Raw genomic sequence first — 14,343 nt, 5'->3', positions numbered from 1 at the left:
GTTTAATTTATACTAATACTAATAATAATAATAATAATAATAATAATAATAATAATAATAATAATAATAATAATTGTACCGGGAGGTACACCCCAAAGCCGCGCATTCAAATTCAGCGCCTAAATGAACTCCTCTATTGGTAAAAAGTTGAAACTAAAACCACACCAACTTAGAACTTTTCTCAGAAGATGTTACCACAGAAATATGATGTAATTTTGTTATTGTACAGTTGCCTAAACTGAGTGAATTTATCCTTGTTTTGTTTGCCATTCATCAAGAAGTTTGGACAGTTTTCCACAGATGACACCACTAAAAAACTATGATCATGCACCCTGGTGCAAAGGGAAAGAAATAATTTAAAGAAGTTTTGTATTTCTAAGTTTTTGTAACTGAATGATGTTTATTTACTTTTGGGTTGGCAATATTTCCTTTTCCTTTCCGCCAGTTTTGAATCTAGCCAATCTCTAATTTCTGTATTTAATTTTCAACCTATCAGAGGCTTCTTGTTCGATTCTGAGTGTTACTTTGAATTCCACGAATAAAATTGAGAGGGTGTGGCTAGTTTAATCTTGAATGATCTCGAACCTTTCCTGAGGGTTTATAAAATGCGGCTTTTCACGTCTCTTGGCCAATTGATCGTCATCTTACTGAGTGTGTGTGTCAAAGCAGGAGGCGGGCGGCCTCTTTCATCGGTCAACAGAACATCTACAAGGTAATGGCCACATAACTTCTTTCTTTATTGCTACCTCCGTAGTTTAACCCTAGGGAACGTCCGACTCTTTAGTTATGTAACCAGATTTTCTAAAATGTAACTTTCTTCCGACTAATGTAAAACCTTCATTAAATGTTTAACTGTAAATCGGGGATAGAGAGTGTATTACCCTCTCGAGCTCCCCTTCATCTTGGTTTGGGGTGACTTCGTTTTGTAACGGTTTTTTTGCCTGTAATATGTTAAGTAATTTCTATACGAGTCGTCTCAGTATTTTAGGAATAGCCCCTGTTTCATCGGCCTAGAGCCCCTTAGGTTTTTTTTGTGTTCATATCTAGGAGTGCAAGTATACACCTCCATTTATTTTGTGTTCGGGCCATTAATTTAACATGTGATTCTTATTCCACGAAGGCCCAGTAGGTTGGGTATTTAATACCCCTGTAAAAATAAAGTTCCACTTGTAATTGATGCTTTGAGAGACCCGAGATAAATGTAATGTTGCCTTGAGTAGGCAGTAAGAAATTGAGAGCCTGTTAGCTCTTTTCCAAATTTTGTAATTGTAAAGAGTGCCTCTGGAAGGCTAGATATTTGACTTTGGGAGCAAGTGCTCCATGAATTAGGGGATTTCTGCCCTTGAATAAATTTGAAGATTTGAGCTAGGAGCTCAGGAATTATAAGGCGAGGGGCGTGAAGCCCAGGATTTGTTAAAATCACTAAATTTTGTATTTTCTTGTCTTGTTTAAAATTTGTCATTGTACCTGTTCTTTCATTGTTATGAAAAATTGTTAAGTTTTGAAGTCCTAAAAGAAATATAACCTTTGTTAAAGTTTTAATCCAATTCTTGACATTGTAGTTAGACCCATTCACCCTGGCACCTTCTTTAACCTCTTTCTGCTCCACGGATAACCCCGTAATAATAATAATAATAATAATAATAATAATAATAATAATAATAATAATAATAATCATAATAATAATAATAATAATAATAATGTGATTTCAGCTACCGCGTGCTAGTATTTTTAATTGATGCCATTTAGGCAGCCTTTGCGTCAACTTTAACTCTCCTTTTTACTCTATCAAATGGAAACTAAATTCGTGTTTATTTGAACTATGGTTGAACTTTAATTCATTTGGTCGGATAGTGGTGGTGGTGGTGGTGACTATTGTTTTAAAGGAAGTATAACTGGGCAATCACCCTCTACCTAACACTAATCAGAATGGAAGTGATCCGACACTTCGAAAAATGAAGGTATCGGCCAAAGAAAGACAAGGGCCACGTAATGGGTGAAAATTAAAGACTTCCTAGGCCTCCACACATAATACCGTCGAGGTCGGAAAAGAACAAGAGTTGACCAAGGGAGGTCGGATAGGATAGATGAAAGTGAGGAGCCTGGCACAAGTAAGTGGAAGTAATGCCAGGACTCAGCTAAGAGCCCCGTGGTCTCCATCTCACGCTTCCAAATTAAGAGCCTCCGTGGCTCCTTTTAGTTGCCTCTTACGACAGGTAGGGGATACCGTGAGTGTTATTCTACCTCCCCACCTACAAGAGGTTTTGTCAGATAAACTCCTAACAAGTCACCAGAGATGATATACATGCCGACATCGTACGACATGGAGTGTCGACTGGACATTTTTTCCCCTCCACCGTCCGAAAATCCTACCACCTCTACCTACTTTGAAGCCGCATTCTTGGTATCAGACATTCCGCCACTGATCCTCATCTTCCGTGTGTAGACAGTTTCGACGTTTCTTTTTTGCTTTACGAGATTCGGAGTAGCCCGAACCTCTGCGATCTATAAGTGAGTTTTTATTAGTTTCTGTCAAGTAAACAACAAATGGGTCACCAGAGATATTTTATACCGTTACGTCATACGACATGGAGTGCCGAATGGACATCTTGCACTCCACCATGCAATAATCCTACTACCTCTGTTGGGTTTGACCCCACGATAATGGGGTCCGGACGCTGACACATTATCGCTGATCCACCGAGGTACAAAACAATTATTCGAACAAGGACAATGAAATTCATTAAGTCCGTTCCGGCAACGAATACATCCTTGAAGTATCAGCTTTCCAAATCATTCATAGGGACCTTAAATTAATAGTTCGTGTGTTTTTGGTTTGTTTTTGGTTACGCAGGAGGTTCTGAAGGGAGCCTTCATGCTGAAGCAGTAAACCTCTTCAAAAATTTATTAGCCGTATGAAAGTAAATTTTTATTGCTGTTCCGGTGGGAAAGGTAGACAACTGGGAGAGCACAGGTGTGAGACGTGTTGTCTAGTTCGGGTACGCCCCGGCGTTGCGTTTTTCTCATCCTAATCTCCTTACGATTACTCCTCCTCCTCCTCCTCCTTCTCCTCCCACCCCAATGCCGCAACAATCCTGGAGAGCCATGGCCTTCCAGGCGACCGCTGCTCAGCCTGAATGCCTGCAGGTTACGAGGTGTCGTGTGATCAGTACGGCGAATCTTCTCGGCTGTTATTCTTGGCTTTATAGACCGGGCTTTCAATTACCACACTTGTAATTTTCTTTACCAAACCGAACCAAACCAAATACCATGGTATGGTAAAACAGCCTCAAAGGACCGTGCCCTACCAAGCGACCGATGCTCACCTCGAAGGCCTGCAGATTATGAGGTATCCTGTGGTCGGTACGACGAATCCTCTCGGTATTTAATCTTAGATTTCTAGACCGGCGCCGCTATCTCACTGTCAAATAGCTCCTTAATTTTAATCACGTGAGCTGACTGGACCTTGACCTAGCTCTCAGATCCAGGTAAAAATCCCTAACCTGGCGGGAAATGAACCAGGGGTCTCCGGGTAAGAGGAGACACACTACCACTACACCGCGGGGTCGGCCAATAATACTCTATGTAGAATGAAATCTTAAAAAAAAAAGAGATATTTTTATTGCGTCTAAACTTTCTTTGTATATATTTTGTGAAATGGCAACACTTTCACTGTGCTTTCACCCCTTCAAGATTTGCTCCTGATATCCTTATTATGAGAAGCAGGTTTAGGTACATAGCTTTTATGAAATATAAACTAATCTTCACACTCTCATTACAGATACTTGTAAATATGCTAGAGGTGAACACGTAATTATTTTTACTCAGTATAAAGTAAATAAATAAATAAATAAATAAATAAATAAATAAATAAATAAATAAATAAATAAATGAAACCTCCTATGTCACAATGCTCTTGCTATCAAATATTTCCCTTAAGACTGGTCCCGCCTCCCAGCCACACATTAATATGCAGTGCATCAGAACAATTTTCGTTGTGTTCATCTTCCTATGCGTGTGTACAGGAAAATGAACCTTGCCTCACCGTACTGTAGGCATGTATGTTTGCATGGCGTATTTACACACTTCTACAGTATACTTTATTTAAAGTTCATTTTCCTTTTCATTTCTGTGTAGGGAAAATGTACACAAAGAAAATTGTTCTAATGGACTGCATATCCGTATGTGGCTGGGAGGCGTGACCAGTCTTAAGGAGAATAATGGATAAGAATAGCATTGTGATGTACGAGGTATTGTTTCTTCAGGGACGATGATTTCAATCGGGAGGTAAATTCTATCTTATAGAATGCCATTGATCCCAACTGCGAGAAAACGTCATTACCTTCTCTACACCTTGATTCAGTTTCACAGAGTAAGCTACAACTTACTACATTTCTAGGAGAATACACATACTAAGAATTTGAAATGATCCACCCGTTCCTGATTCGTATTTCCTACTTGGCGTGCTATCCTCCTAGGTTTCTTCCCTACTAATATCACTTTTAGTCTTCCTCTTCTATGATGTGCTATTTCGTCTAAAACCACGGATTTATTTTTGGCTCTCCATGGCTTTACTGAGAAAATCACACTTTTAAAAGAGGTATTCTACATTTATACAGTCAGAAACGAAAAGTATGTATGGTAGTACTTTTTTTCTTCTTTCTTCGTTATGCGCGTTTGAACTTGTGAGCTTGGTCTGACGGCTTACCCTTCTTCTTATTCCTCTTCTCGTCCCACAATCCACAATCTCTTCACGAATTTGCTGTGGTGTATTTTCCGTTCTTCTCTGCGCTGTTTTCCAGTGGTCTTCTTGGTTTTTGTTTCCACGAATGTGAGATTTGCAGCCAGAATTCCAGAGAGTCTGCGTTTTTTATGGTGTCGTCTGTTGTGTTTATTTCTTATAAATCCTGCTTAATTTCTTCAAACCAGTTGTTATCCACCTTCTTTGAATTTATTTATTTATTTATTTATTTATTTATTTATTTATTTATTTATTTATTTATTTGACGTGGCGTATTCCCTTGCACTAAACCAACATTAACAAATACATGAAACTAATACAATTAACGGTAAATGGAAATTGCGTCCTTTGACGTTTATAAGACGTCTCCTACTTATAGTTTCTGGTTTAGTGTCATACCTTGTTACAGAGTTTAGCCCTTGTCCCTGGTTTATTCCATTTTCTGTTTAGTAACTTGAAGCTGCCTACCCGAGGCGGTAAACGCGTGCTCGATTCACCCCGAAGGACGTGGGTTTGATTCTCCGACAGGAAGTCAAAAAATGTCCACGTCTGTAGCGGCACATGGCCCTTAGGTTCACTCACCCTGCAACAAAAATTCCTGGGAATAAAGGCGGCTTGGTCTGAAGTTAACCGCTCTACTCCACTAAGTGTCGAGGTTACGAATAGTGGAAACCTTTACCTTACAAAGGTCCTTCATGGGCTTTACGAAGATGACTTTGCTTGTTTAGAGCGTAAAATGCAAGTTCATACTCAGTTCTATATTTCTATGATTTTTCTTATTTCTTTGCAATCTTCTAGGTGGGTCACTTTCATATTTTTTTCGTAAGATGCGTTAACTTTCCTATTTTATTTCCGAACGGATTTACTCTTATAAACTCCCGTAGCAACCAAATGATCCTCCACATTTCCCTTTGAGTTAACATTTCAATCCATATTGTAGTGTTCTTACTTTCTTTGCGGACTTTTCTAGTATTCTCTTGATATTACATCATTTCGTTATTGTTCGTATTTCTATGTCTCTTACCCTATGGACCCCTCCTATATAAACCCTCCTGCTATCCATGCATGACCATTCTTTGCAATAATACACTAATTCTATGCCATTTAGTAATTTCTCTACCCATCCCACCCAAAAAGTCTCATTCCGAAATTTCGTGTTGGGCTGATACACTTATCTTTTGAATTTCGCTCCTGCGCTCTTTTTAGTCTCAAACAATACTTCAGCTTGACATAAGCTATAGAACTGAGCCAGTTTTACGGTTCCATTCTCTTCTTGACCTACACCCTATGCGAAGGCACATATTCACTTTTTCGTATTTCTGTGGTGATTGATACTGTGGTGTGTTGTGTCAAGATTAAGACGAGCACAAGAGTGAAGAGACCTCCGTTTATGACTCTGTCCACTTTGTTCTTAAAAATGTCCTGTGTCTTATGGTAAACCCCGTTGAGGGTCAGTGTCTTTAATAAAGGATTAATATATACACTATATTCAGTTCAAGCGCAAGTTTTAATAGTTTCTCAAAAATTGTAAAAAGTTAACGTAGATACTGACGTAGTTTCTCCGTCTTCGAATTTTGAGGAATTAACTATAGGCCCTACACAGTTAAAATTCCCGATCCGGCGTGGACTCGAACACAGAGCCCTCTGAACTGAATAGGCTCCCCAGAACGCTGCTGATCATTCAGCACTTAGCAGTTTAATTATTATTTTGATAAATTTACTTCGCTACGGCAACATCCAACACCACAGTTAAACCAAATATGTATCAATTGATTATTTCTTCAAGAAGAGGTCTGAGTTCTGCAGCCCTTGTTCCCGAAGGTGATGCGAAAGGGTTTCTCAACCTTACGTGGTCCCCTACTTGGTCTCTTCAAAATAATTTATGACGCATTTTGCAATAAGAGTGGCTCGCAGTTCGCCATATGGCTAGTGATATACTCCGAGTTCACTTCTTATCTCTGTGTGGTCCAAGGCCACATGCCAATTCTTTGTTACGAAAGTGCTTTCCAGAGGTGAAGCTCTCTTCGTTAATAATTTGCTTCAGCGAGACAGCGCTGGAACAGCACAATATTAACTTTTTTTATAGTAATAAATAGACGTGAGTGTTTCATACACCATAAGATCCCAAATATTCCTTCATTCATGCACTATAAAACCATGAGACATGCACTATCAGGGCAAAAGACCGTCAAGTATGCACTGTCAATTTTGTTCCAAACTCCTTACTTCACTTCTCTTTATTTTTTAGCACAGTTAAACAACCATAAACATTACATTTCTTAACTAGTTTATGAGAGTTTCTGCGCTTGTCAATCATTATGTTTTTGTAGGCAGAGAAAATGGCCTCTCTACACCACAAACCACCGCGTGCAAACTTGAATATATCTGTGACAGTGTCACTCAAATTCTTCAGTGAGATTTTTGACACTAAGACCCTTCTTCAATGAACAAAAGAACCCGAAGTCCGGATTGCGTTTATGACTTTGTCCACTTCGTTCTTAAAAACGTCCTGTGCCTTATGGTAAACCCGTTGAAGGTCAGTTTCTTTAATAAAGGATTATAGTATACATTATATTCAGTTCAAGTGCATATTTTAATGGTTTCTCAAAAATGGTAAAAAAAATGAATATACTGGCGTAATTTCCCTGTCTTCGAATTTTATTTTCCGGTTTTACACTCGCTCGTAAATTGAGCGTCGCTTTCACCAACACCATAATACTCCATCATTAAATAGGTATGAAATGAAATTGATACTTACCTAATTGTAAATATTTGTGAAATGAAGATGGCATTCTAAAGGAAATATTTTTTTTGGCTTTAGGTAGTAAATAGTTTCTCACCAGATGATTCGGGGTGCTTCATAGATGCACAAGCAGAGTTTGAATGTAAATATGTGCAGCAGGATTTAATTTTCTTTAAAACAATTTTTTTTGACCTACCCTCTACAATAATCAAATTAGAAGACTCATGTCTGCCACTCGTGGACTAAATGTCAATTGTAGGCAAATTCCATAGATCTCTCAGTTATGCCCGTCGGAAGCCCTGATGGTGGTTTCCGTGGTTTCCCATTTTCATACCAGGCAAATGCTGGGGCTGTACCCTAATTAAGGCCACGGACGGTACAATCCTAGCCATTTCCCCATCCTTCCCTCACCGAAAACCATTGATGTGTTAGTGTGAAGTTAAACATGTAGCAAATATTAATAATAATAATAATAGTAATAAATAATAATAATATATTGAGTGGATTGGGATTGTCGTCTGAACACTACATACGAGTACATGTGAAGTGGATTGCTCTGTTCCCTTGTGTGCAACCGACGCGACACGACGTCGTCTTTCTCACCCCTTGCTCCCGAACATCGGCAGTCCAAGGTAGTTTACGATGTCTCGTTGTACCGAGTGGCGGCAGTGTGCCTTTTTGTGGTGAGTTCAGAGGGGACGGGGAGTAGATTGTATTCCACACACCTCCTAAAGGATAGGCCAGTTACGTAGTGATAGAAGGCCATCGCTAAAGCAAGACTTTTATTGTAAGATGTGGGCACACTGATGTTCCTAGCTTGGGGGAAAGAGAGAGACTTCTCCTTCCTGGTACCAGATGTGACCTTGCGCCAGAAGCCATTTTTAGGTGTTCCAAGATGTATATTTCTTTCTCCCCCACTTTTTTTAAAGGCACGTGTATATGAGACGAGGAGGGTTACTGTTAGAAGGTAACGTTTTGACATTAACTCGAAAATATGATCACAGATGCGCTGTATTCTTGAGCGAGGAAAAGTGTATTAGCAAATGAAAAACAGGCAAGTGTGAATTGGTGGAGTGTTATTGGTATTGGGCCAGGTGTTGATCCGGTCTCTAACAAATGAGAGTGGGCATCAGGAGCGTTCGGCTAAGTTATTTAAAGCAATGAACGTAAATTTCGTGCTCCGATGATGTTAGTATGTGTTTGTTTATATACCTGTCCCTTGTGACGATCGTTCTGTGATTAATAGCCCCGGAATGCTGTTAATATTTCCCCCTATGTATTGATTACTAATTGGTATTATTATAGTACGTCCCGTAATTTCCATAATTGCTATTAGTTGAGTGTGATAAATTGTTCTTGCAATGATAACTTCCTCTTTCTATCTTGTATATTCTGTGCCCCAGCTTTATGTCTGTTTATCTCATCATTTCTTGTTCTCTCTCTGTTCGACTATCTACCTTTGATGCATATCTACGTCCCGCAACCAGCGTTGCCAACCGAACGGTTTGAAGCCTACATTTACGGTTCTCAACATTCTATATGCGGTGTGCGGTTCGAATGTACGGTTCTGCGAACTTTTTAAATGAACATTTCTTATTATTGGAAATGTTCAGATTGTGTATGCAGAATTAATTTTTCTCCTGTTTGAACATACCTCATTTGCTGGACATATATGACGTGACCTCAGTTTCTCCAAGGGACTCCCAACTTTGAGCTGGTTTCAGATCAAGCAATGAAGCGCCTGAATTGTCTGACAAGTACGATTGTTCTGTCTCACTCTGCGGCCGGGATTACCGTACTTATCGTAGTCGTATATTTGTCGGTCACACTCTTGAATCAGCCCGCACCGAACTCCGCCAATCGTTTCTTAACCAGGGTGGGGCGTGTAACATCAAACATGTAACAGTGCAGCATCCAGTTTTAAATCTTATGGATAACGTGATTCTTTTGCGAGATAGTATAGTGCTTCAATATTTCTTCTTAGTTTACTATGTGTTAAATAGTCCGGCTCCATGTCTAAATGGCTAGCGTGCTGGCCTTTGGACACAGGGGTCCGGGTTCGATTCTCGGCAGGGTCGGAAATTTTAACCATAATTGGTTAATTTCCCTGGAACGGGGCCTGGGCGTATGTGTCGTCTTCGTCATCATTTCATGCTCATCACGAAGCGCAGGTCACCTACGGGTATCAAATCAAAAGACCTGCACCTGGCGAGCCGAAGCCCGCGCACACATCCCAGCACTAAAAGCTATACGCCATTTCGTTTCATGTATTACATACGAGATTATTTTCTTTAGCGTTTATTTTGAATGTTAAATAAGTAAAGATGCCCTGAATATGGTTTTCCGTGGTTTCCCATTTTCACACCAGGCAAATGCTGGGGCTGTACCTTAATTAAGGCCACGGCTGCTTCCTTCCCACTCGTAGCCCTTCCTTGTACCATCGTCGCCATAAGACCTATCTGTGTCGGTGCAACGTAAAGCAACTAGCAAAAAAAAAAAAAAGATTCTAGAAATAAAGCAGGCCTTTCGACATCCAAAAAATTTAAACACCCAGAAGGAGTACAGGCAGTCATGGGAGAGTATAGATAGTATAGAAAGTGGCTGCGTTCTGATCCAACATGTGAAGTAAAAGCAAAGTGTATACATTCTTATTTGTAGTAGTACATTTCAGTCAGTATTCCTATTTGATAGCATTGCTACTTGCTATTATTGCACGCATTCTATTGAATTTTAGTGTATTTGGCTGAATATTAGTACTGTACGGTTTTACGTAAACAGACAACTGTTTATTTTTCATTTCTGTATGGTTTTTCAATTTTTGGAGGTTGGGAATGCTGCCCGCAACCACCTTCTCTCTCACCAATATTGTCCATGATGCAGTTTATACAAGGTGTAACGATAAGGTACGGACAAACTTTGAGCACACATTCATCGTACGTGGAAGATGTGTTATATGGACATGGATCTGGAAAATGTTTACTTCCATATTTTCCATTGAATCCCGCATGCGGTTGATGTATTTATCAGTGCTAACGGAGGGCATTTTGGACGTATGATGTAAGAAAGAGTTTATGCGGTACATATGTTGGTAGGCTCTGTTCCTGTGTGTTTCCCATGATTAATGTACTATATAGAATTCGATCAAATGAGTTCTAACTTGGAAATAAAGCGTTTCCGGACCCATATCCATATAACATATTTTCTTATTCTGTGTGCGAGGAATGTGTTCTGGAAGTTTGAACATACATTTTTGTAACACTGTGTATAGCCAGTCATCTTAACTACATTTTTACGGTTTTTGGAGACTCCGAGGTGCCTAAATTTAGAGTTCTTTTACGTGACAGTAAATCTACCGAGAGGAGGGTGACGAATTTGAGCACCTTCAAATACCACCGGACGGAGCCAGGATTGAATCTGCCAAGTTGGGGTCAGAAGGCCAGCGCCTCAACCGTCAGAATACTCAGCCCGGGTAACGAATTAATAAACGTAAAATTATTTCAGGTACTTAGGGTGTGTATTGTTACAGGATGGTAATATGCTAATGGTAGCAGTGCCAATGCGGTGAGTTTGCAGTAGCGATCAACGGAATTCAGTAAGAAAGACGTGAGTTCACGGAAGAAGCCGTGTTTCACTAGTTTGTTTTCATCACGACCTTGTTACACGGGAATGAAAACAGGTTAGAATCAGGATATCTAATTAATAAGTTGGAAGGAAAAGACATGAAAGTTAGTGAGAATGATTTCTAGTACTAACGAGTAGGAAGAATAGCTGGAGGTTTTCAGATTGAGAAGATAAAGTCTAATATTTGGGAATTAGCTCGATGCATGTATGTCTACGTATACATCGGCTTCGGCCATTGGAAGGATTATACTCGGGCATGGAGAGTAAGAGAATCAGAGGGAGACTAAGACGATGATGGTTGAACTCTGCTTTTAATCATAAGAGATACGGAACTAAACGAAGCCACAAAGGTAGATCAAAGAGAGGTTTGCAAATTCACAGAGGCCTGCAAGCTGAAAATTGGAAGATACTGTATAACTAACATGAAATTCCTGTGATAGGAGCCCAACATGGTGTAGGTCTTCCTATAGTTCGGCCAGGTACAGCAACTCATCGTGGCATCTGTTCCACAAGAGGAAGAAACAACCGTGGAGAGATTCTCACCCACGCCGTTTGCATAACTAACCACAGATTCCTCCTATTTTTAGGTGCAGTGTCTTGGATATGAACTGAACCCATCACCACGTCCCATAAATATTCATATCAGGCGAACGAGTTGGCTACAACAGCCGTTGCAACTTTCCAGAACGCTCCTCGAACCGGTTCTGGACAACTTGGGCCCGATGACACGGTGCATTATTTTGCTGGAATATCTCATCTTACCGCCTATAGTACTTTTATACCCGTCTCTTGGCACAAGCCAGAGCAAAGTGTACCTTCCACCGAAGTCCTAGTCTCATCCATGGCTGTGTCAATATGGAATTTGCTGGGGTATGGGTGGTGCTGAGTAGTGACATTTGGAGCAGAACTAGTGTCTGAGTGTTATGAAAGGTGTTGCTCATTGGGTCAGTTGTGCTGCAGGAGCACTTTCTTGTCCAGTGAGGAAAGCAACGGCAAGCTACCTCACTCCTCATCTTGCTCAGTACTCCTCATTTGGGCTCTGCCATTGGTTTTTGGGGTTTCCATATAACTGCATAGTCTTTGGGGGTGATTTTTGAGGACCCAACCAGCCTCTGGGCTGATGACCTAATAGAAAGACAGATCTCATCTTTGTATGGGGTACGTGTTGTCATGAATGGTTGCAAGTGGTCACTGGGCAGTTCATCGTAGCAGTCACTGGTGAATGATCTATTCAGGCGAATTAGCGGATCCAGCCAATGCCACGTGAACACACTCCACACCATTATGCAGCTACCACCAGACTGTATGGTGTCTTGTTGACTACCAGGGTCCATGCCGATCCAGCTATCTGCTCGAAACTATAACGGTGACTCACTGGACCAAACTACGCATCTCCAGTCCTTCTTGTACAATTAGCGAAGTCACGCGCGCGGGTCAGACGGTTTACTCGGTGTCGTTGTGTTAGCAAGAGCACTCTGGTAGATATTCTGCTTCCATATCCCACTGACGTTAAAGAACTCTGTACTGACCCATGCCATTTGGATAGTTAACCACGGCTTCCTGCTATTTGTAAGTACAGTGTCTTGGATGTGAATGGACCCCAGCACCATAAATACACGACAGGATTCATACCAGGCGAACGAGGTGTCCTCTGGTTCTTCCTGCATTGAATTTGGATGTGACCTGAGCCAGTGTGGCTTGTCTGTAACCACGGACAATTCCAACCGGACGCCGCTAATCGCGGTCATTAAGCATCCGAGGTGTGAGTAGTAATGCATTCCATGAGGTATTTTCGATACACATTTGACACCGTCAGTCGAGGAATGTTAAATGCCCGCAAAACTTCGGCAATGGAATGTACAATCCATCTGACACTCGCTAGCATGTCCCGTTCGAAATACGATAATTCACGTTCTCTTGCTACGACCAGCACAGACTGTGTTTACATAATATCAATCAATCAATACTGATCTGCATTTAGGGCAGTCGCCCAGGTGGCAGATTCCCTATTTGTTGTTTTCCTAGCCTTTTCCTAAATGATTTCAAAGAAATTGGAAATTTATTGAACATCTCTCTTGGTAAGTTATTCCAATCCCTAACTCCCCTTCCTATAAATGAATATTTGCCCCAGTTTGTCCTCTTGAATTCCAACTTTATCTTCATATTGTGATCTTTCCTACTTTTATAAACGCCATTCAAACTTATTCGTCTGCTAATGTCATTCCACGCCATCTCTCCGCTGACAGCCCGGAACATACCACTTAGTCGAGCAGCTCTTCTTCTTTCTCTCAATTCTTCCCAACCCAAACATTGCAACATTTTTGTAACGCTACTCTTTTGTCGGAAATCGCCCAGAACAAATCGAGCTGCTTTTGTTCGAGATGTCAGAGATGTCCGTATTCCGCCCTCCTCCCCAGTGGTCACTGTCCATGTCTCAGCGGCATAGATTAGTGTCGGCATAATACGACTTGTAGAAGATTTTCGTATATTTAACAAATGTCTTACCCTTTGGTAGAATCCATTTGTTGTATTCTTTGATATTTCCACAATTCATTGTCAGGTTTCTCCAGTACTTCCAGTGTCCCTCCTTTCAGACTGATTACCCCCATTTCACTTCTGTTTCCTCTAGTCATGACCGATGTCCGCTCTTATCTTTACTTATTATTTTAAAATCTCACTCCTCTAGTACCCTGTTTCAGATATGTTTTGAACCTGAACTTCCTTTTCATAACCTACAAAGAGTACTGTGCCATCCGCAAACAACAATGCCCAGGGCTCGGCAAATATCCTTCTGACATGGGCGCCAGTTCTGAAAACCAGGCTCCACAATAATACGATGCATACCCAATGTGATGCATAGGCCTACATGTATTGGTCTTGAATTATAATAACTGGTTTACAGAGTACAAACTTGACTTGGCGTACATTCTATCCCTCGAGGATTATGCAAATGAAGGCATCTTTAGTTAAGTTTTACAAAGAAGCAGTGTTTGTTTTATGTCCATACACATGTCGTGTAGTTTGAGCTCAGAAATTCCTGTTTTTCGCTGTTATGGACGGATCAATTGTTTTCTAATCATGGGCCATTCACGTTAATAAGAATTACATTTTTGAGGATCTGAAACGTGTCATATATAACACTGACACAATAAGAAGCAACTTGCGTAAAATCGGAAAGCTGTCATTTTTGACACAACTTCGCTCAAAAGCTTGCTTAACTTCATCCCCTTGCCAAGCA

Source organism: Anabrus simplex, chromosome 1, assembly GCF_040414725.1.
Source record: "Anabrus simplex isolate iqAnaSimp1 chromosome 1, ASM4041472v1, whole genome shotgun sequence".
In the NCBI taxonomy this organism is placed as follows: domain Eukaryota; kingdom Metazoa; phylum Arthropoda; class Insecta; order Orthoptera; family Tettigoniidae; genus Anabrus; species Anabrus simplex.
This window is presented reverse-complemented; position numbering follows the sequence as displayed.